The 6,384-nt window shown below is 40.1% G+C and overlaps 1 protein-coding gene and 1 long non-coding RNA gene across 3 annotated transcripts in view; one reads left to right on the forward strand and one right to left on the reverse strand.

Moving 5' to 3' along the window:
• The window catches only part of cntnap2a (contactin associated protein 2a), a 388,888-nt gene that overhangs the window by 107,161 nt on the left and 275,343 nt on the right, over positions 1–6,384 (forward strand). The window lies entirely within an intron of this gene.
• LOC143420499 (uncharacterized) lies at positions 2,062–5,126 on the reverse strand. Its single transcript, XR_013100330.1, has 4 exons — positions 4,995–5,126; positions 4,333–4,483; positions 2,650–2,722; positions 2,062–2,391 (listed from the first exon to the last, which is right to left on the reverse strand). It is a non-coding gene; the product is annotated as an uncharacterized LOC143420499 (long non-coding RNA).

The following is a 6,384-nucleotide window of genomic DNA, read 5'->3' on the forward strand; positions in this document are numbered from 1 at the left end:
AATACATTGTTTTAAAAAGAAAACGTAACTATGTTTTGTAGATATTTTGATTGCACCCCATATATAATGTGATCGTATGATTATACCATATAAAAAGTGTCATTGACTACAACTCTACCAATAATGGAAATCCCCTCTTTGCAAAATATTCAAGATTAAAGATTAGCAGATAACACAATACGTGGCTACTGTATCTCGGGTGTTCCTAGATAGGCATTTCTGTTAATTACACATTAAGAGTAAGTAAGAATGACTCAGGTTTTTCTAATTATTGTGATTTCTCTGTCGGGCATTTTAGCTGTTATTGTGATGATTAAAAAAAAATAAAAAATTGAGTGCCATTGATCATGTCCCACCACTAACCCTCAGTCACAGAGAGCACTGATATTGTTTGCATTCAAAAGGCTGTGTTGTGAAAATAAAAATGTGTAAAATTGCTTAGACGGTGTGATTAAAGGTGTCAGATGTAAACACAGCTGTTATCTGGATCAGCTCCAAATATCACCTGTGAGAAATTTTGAAACAAAAAAAAGAAAAAAATATATACTCTAAACCAGCGGTCCCCAACCTTTTTTTGCCACGGACCGGTTTATGCCCGACAATATGCCCGGTACCAAACGACTCACGGACCGGTACCGGTCAAGGAGTTGGGGACCACTGCTCTAAACTGCCAGCAGCAAGTCTGACACATTGACACAGGTGTGGCTAATAACTGACTAATGCTGCTCCCCTCAGGGTTTGTCTTGTTGGAGTCTGCAAATTCTGATATTTTTGTAATATTTGGTGAATCTCTCCCTTGCCCTTCATTTGTTTCTTTGAAAGATATCCAGTTTGTGGTTGGCAAGACTGGCTGTGCAGTGCTTTGCCTCCCTAAAAACAGCACAAATAAAAAAAGTAGGAACTTTTTCATGTGTCCTCTTCTGTTGCATTTCACTTTGTCCCAATTTCACCTCCAAACCCCTTTGATCTTCTGGCCAATTAATTTTGCCCTTTCTACAGTAACAGAGCAAATCCGAGCATGATTTTGCTTTTTCTATTGTTGCTGGCAGCAGAATACTTTACTCATCTCGCCCTCCCCTCTTTTTTTTTATCTTCAACTCCCATTTTTAGAGTCCCTCTGATCTTTTCACTTCCTTTTTTTAATCTTCATAAGCATTACTGGTGCTTAAGATGGAGTGTTGGGGAGTAACGGAATACATGTACCGCCATTACGTATTTAAAATACAAAATATGAGTAACTGTATTCCGTTAATACAGTTACTTTGTTGAAATAAATGGATTACACGGCGGTATTTTCCTGTTTGATATTGTGGCAGGTCAGGCCTGTTTGGGTTTTGTTTGACAGCTATGTTCTGTTGTTCCAGGCGACAGTTGCCATGGTGATGCAACAACAACAACAACAAAAAGGCGCTCTCTCACCCAGGAAACACAGTCAGAGAGAGAGCGCCTTTTTCTTGTTGTTGTTGTTGTTGTTGTGCTAAGCTAATAGGCAGAATGCTACAGGCATAGCGCTAAAGAATGTAGCCTCATGGGCAGTGTAGTCCGTGCTGCAGGGAGAATGGATTGCCATACCCGTTATGTGTATGTGAGCAAAACACATGGCTGCCAAAATTTCACTCTGAATCAGACAGGAATCTGTAATACAGTGGACTGGAAAATATGCATTCATTGAATAATTTAAATACACGTTCAATACATGCAGTTTCTTTCTTTTCTTTTTTTATTTTGCCTTTCCCATTTGGATCTTTAGCCATCAGAATTGTTGTCTGAAGGCCAAGAAAGATGCCAAGCAGATTTACTTTACCAATTGGATCCTCATGGCCTTGCCATATTGGTCCATTTGATTGACCTTTATTATAATTATGTGTTTATTTTATTTTATTTTTGGTTATTAGACATGAGTGGGGGGATAAGCCAATACCATTATGTTACGACCCGGGTCAAAAGCTGCAACATAAATAAGGAGACGAACACCAGATTGTGGGTGAGAAGAGGTTTTAACACTAAAATGCCTAGCAGGTTGGCTAACATGGCTGGTACCACCCAGGCATGGCTAGTGAGGCTCCCTCAAAGCCTGCCTCAGGTATCCTTTTATCAACACCTGACCAGGTGTGGTCAATTAGCACCAGCTGAACACACTGAGGAGATTAGAGGCTGCAGAGGGACGTAACAGCAGTAAGAAGGAACTGACGTGTTTCAGCTGAGGGAATCCTCAGCATTTGTGATACACATATGAGCATGATTCTCAGAAGCACCACCTAGACCAAATGCTTGATGAACACTGGTGACAATAATCATTAATACATTGTCATTAACAAAAGTGCAAAACTAATGATGTCTTTTATCCACATCAGCGATAAGGTCTGGGTGGCGCTTTATTGGAGGTCACACCTGTGTATATATAACAGAAACACAGAATACACCGATTAGAAGAATGCCTGCATTAATATTACTGACTAGAGTGATGTCAAAAGCGTGAATGCTATGAAATGAAAGATCTTTTAACCTTTTACCAGTACATTCTTTTTATGATTTTGATGATAACAGGGTTTAAATACACTAGTAAACATCCATAACATAAGACAGAAACAAATTTTTATTGCGAGAGCAATTTTAGTAACACCAACAAAGTTGAATTTTAAAACATACCTGAATGCTGGGTGAAAAGTCTTTCTCTGATATTTTTTGCCATTTTCAGCTGTTGCTCAGCAAGTGTGGTCAGCTGAAGGTGATATAAAACAGTAACTGGATATTTATGAAAAGGCCTTTTTTTAAAAATACATTGGTAAAGTAAAAGTTTGATCTATTTTACTGGCCATTATTTGCTGATATACTTCTTCACATCTAGTGTACAAACAGTACTGCTGACCTGACATACTTGGAGGAAAAGCAGAAAGATTCTTACACAAAGGACAATAAGAGCGTAGATCATATTAAAAAAATATAAAACGTGCAGTATGTAAACTCAATCTTAAGTGGTCAGCTGGACTCTGCTACACTTCATGTGTTATTTTATGTGATTCCCCAACGGTAAAACCAATATTAACAGCTATGACTCCGCAACAAAAGACTTCATTTTCACAATGACAAGGCTGGTTTGTAGAGTTCCATGCATTTTTCTGCCTCAACGCTGAATATCTCCTTGTCCCCTCTGACAGCTACAAGATGAAAAGTAAGATGGGCTTTTCCCTTACAAAAGAAGTACTTGGAGTAGCTACTATGTACAAGGTGTGTAGTGAAACTGGAAGAATGCTTCATTTCTTGGACATCAACTCAAAAAAATCAAAACAGTCTCATAAATTGAATGTGGGTTTTGCCATAGGTAGTAAGATAAAGGCCTTTGTACTTAAAGGGAGTTGGACTCCCCCAGGGCTGCCTGTTGTCCACAATTCCATTCATAGTGTTTATGGACAGTTTCTAGTCCATGTGGTGGAGAGTTTCTCGTTTGGTTGACTTAGGATAATCTCTTTGAAATTTGTATAGCTGAATGAGTGGTCCTTGTAATTTCATTGAGTGGTAACCTCCAACTTGTGTGGGGGTGGTTTGTAGTCGAGTGTGACGTGGTGGGGAGGAGCATTTTGACAATCTTGGCGTTTTGAAACCGGATGTGATGAGAAAAAGAGCTCTGACTGTGAAATTCACTCTCATACTTCAGATAATTGTCCCGTCTGAAACATAGTATGAACAAGATTTATAACATGGACATAACCCAAAGTGAGTGACTGATACCATAAACTCAACAGGAAAGACTTCACATGAGTCAAGTGAGAAATCTGGTTTGAGACTTCTGTCTAACCACAGGTATTGACTTCTACTGGCCATTAAGTTGAATTTTAAGGTCGAGGTTTAATGGATTTCCATGCTGTCTTCACTTTTCAGAAACTATGTCCATATATGCTTGTGGTAAAGAGAGAACTGAGCATTAAAGTGAAGCCGTGTGTACTGGCTGATCTGCCTTTCTGCCCTCACCTGTTGCCAGAGCCATAAGCCATTAGTAGCAATCAAAAACTATTATATACAAGCAGCAGAAATCAGTTTCCTTAGGACGGTTTGTGGTCTCAGCCTTAATGATAGCATGTGGAGCTAAGTTAGGAGAGGGTTCAGAGTACTGCTGTTTCTTATTCATGTCGAAAATAGCCAGTTGTGCTAGTTTCAGCATCTGAATTGGGTGCTTGTACTTGCATTTACTTTGCACTTTACTAGTGCACTTTAGGCTACAAGTCACATTTTCACGATACAGTCATACATTATTTTGTTTCCCTCGCATCGATGTCCAATTTAGAATCACCATTTAACCTAACATGCATGTCATAAGAGATTCAAATCACTAACCTTGTGAGGAGACAGCGCTAATCACTGCACCACTGTGCTGCCCAAGTGAGAGATTTTGCTGGATTGGGAGCACCTCGGTGTCTCCCAAGGAAAAGCTGAAAAGTAGGAAAAGGAGAAGGAGGTCTGGGCATCTCAGATTAGACTCCTGCCCCTGCAAACCAGAGCGGGATAAGAGGCAGAAGATGGATGGATGGATGGATGGATGGACTGACAATATACACAACACCAACCACTATAAAATATTTCTGATGTTTGGCATCAAAGGCAGCGCAGTAAGCATCTTTCAATCTTTAGCTATAATTGCAGCTTGAACCATATTGGAGATTTCCCTTCAAATACCACAAACCAATTATTTTGTTTAACTCACACTTCAGATCCAAATGAATGCACACAGACTCTGCAAAAGCTCACTGCCATTTAGAAATGCATTAAAGTCAAAAGCTAACATAGGACACTATCGTAAGATCCTGGAATACATAAAGGTTATATTTGCAACATTGCATACAGCACATTTCAGTGCAGAGACAAACCTTTATCAACTTCCACCCTTGCCTTAGCACATCCTGTCTTATGCCACAGAGTAATCGTGTACAGGGAGCTCCTTCTTCTGGTTTCCACACTGCACAAGCGTTCTCACATATACCTGCACAAAAAATACTCACCTTATCCTTCCACTCACAGTCATGCAAGGGAAGCGGTCTTGATTTCAGCCAGCACGCTGACTGTGCTCACAAGCGCAGAGTCAACTGTTTTATCCACAGTGCCGACGGGAACAGCCTTGCATCTTCTTCTGTCACACTGGCACAACAAGAAAAAATGTAGAGAGAAATACAAAGCCTGAGAGATGGTGGAAAGGGGGAAAAAACAAAGAAACAGAAAGAAAAATGGAAATGAAAAGAGAAAGCGGTACAGACAAAAACAGAACTGTGGCTGATAATGTCAAGTTAAGCGATGTATACATACACGTTATATTACATATCTCTTGTATTAACCTTTATAGTTTCCAAAAGAGATTTTCTCCCTTTTTCACTTACAGTACATGAGATTAAGAATAATATTGTCCTCAAAAGAGGGGGAGCACCTTCTGCCAGGTCTGTGGGTTTTTATTATCCAATAGTGCGGTGAATGAGAAAAACTGTGCCACATATTACAAATTCTTGCTACAAAAACTGGTTTTGCCAGCAGTCAAGAAAGCAGAATTTTTAAATTGTCCAAACCATTCCTCTGGGTCATAACAGGCAGTGGTGCTTGATGTAAAAAGACGGATGCCTCTGATGACTACATGAGTAGGAATGTGTGAAAGTGATAAGGTATTCTGTTCTATACCAAACGTAAATGTGAACTCGTGTGGGTGAAACGTGTATGAAAATCTGCTTTGATCTCCAAATTTTTTGTGTTAATACTGTTTATTTGGGAGCCTGTTTATGTGTTCCCGTGTGTGTGTGTACATGCTCAAGCTGATGCGTACTGCAGTAATAGAAGCTGTCCTGCAGCACACAGTCTGGTGTTTGCAGCCGGAAAGCTGTCATAAACAATCTGCTCCAGCGTCAGTTAAACAGCTAGCGTGGGAGAATTGGGTGCTCTGTAGGCTACAACCAACCCCACGCTCTCTAAATAGACCAACCCATCTGCCTAATGCTCCGATATCAAAATGAGCAATGGATATCCCATCTGACATTGCAATAGTTATGCGACAACTGGTTGGCCAGGACTCAAGTGACACTGGCCAGTGAGTCTGGGAGGTCTTGTGCTTTGACACTGAGTAAAGCTGAAGTTAGTGTTATACTACACTGTGAAAACTAACAGACTCAGGATATGTTCCTGCAGGAAATGAGACTTTCAGGTTCAAACGATTTCACACATGGATGTGATGAGGTCACTGTAATGTGTGGTATGAACGTTTGCTTGAAAAATAGCTGGAAATAGACTTCAGGACACAGGCCAAAATATATTAGGGTGTCAAGACTTATGTAGAATAATCCTTATACATATATAAGGCCTACTCAAGTGCGCATGCGCCAACCAGCGTGCAGCCTGTTACAGTCGCTCCTG

Source organism: Maylandia zebra, linkage group LG9 (genome assembly GCF_041146795.1).
Source record: "Maylandia zebra isolate NMK-2024a linkage group LG9, Mzebra_GT3a, whole genome shotgun sequence".
Classification (NCBI taxonomy): Eukaryota; Metazoa; Chordata; class Actinopteri; order Cichliformes; family Cichlidae; genus Maylandia; species Maylandia zebra.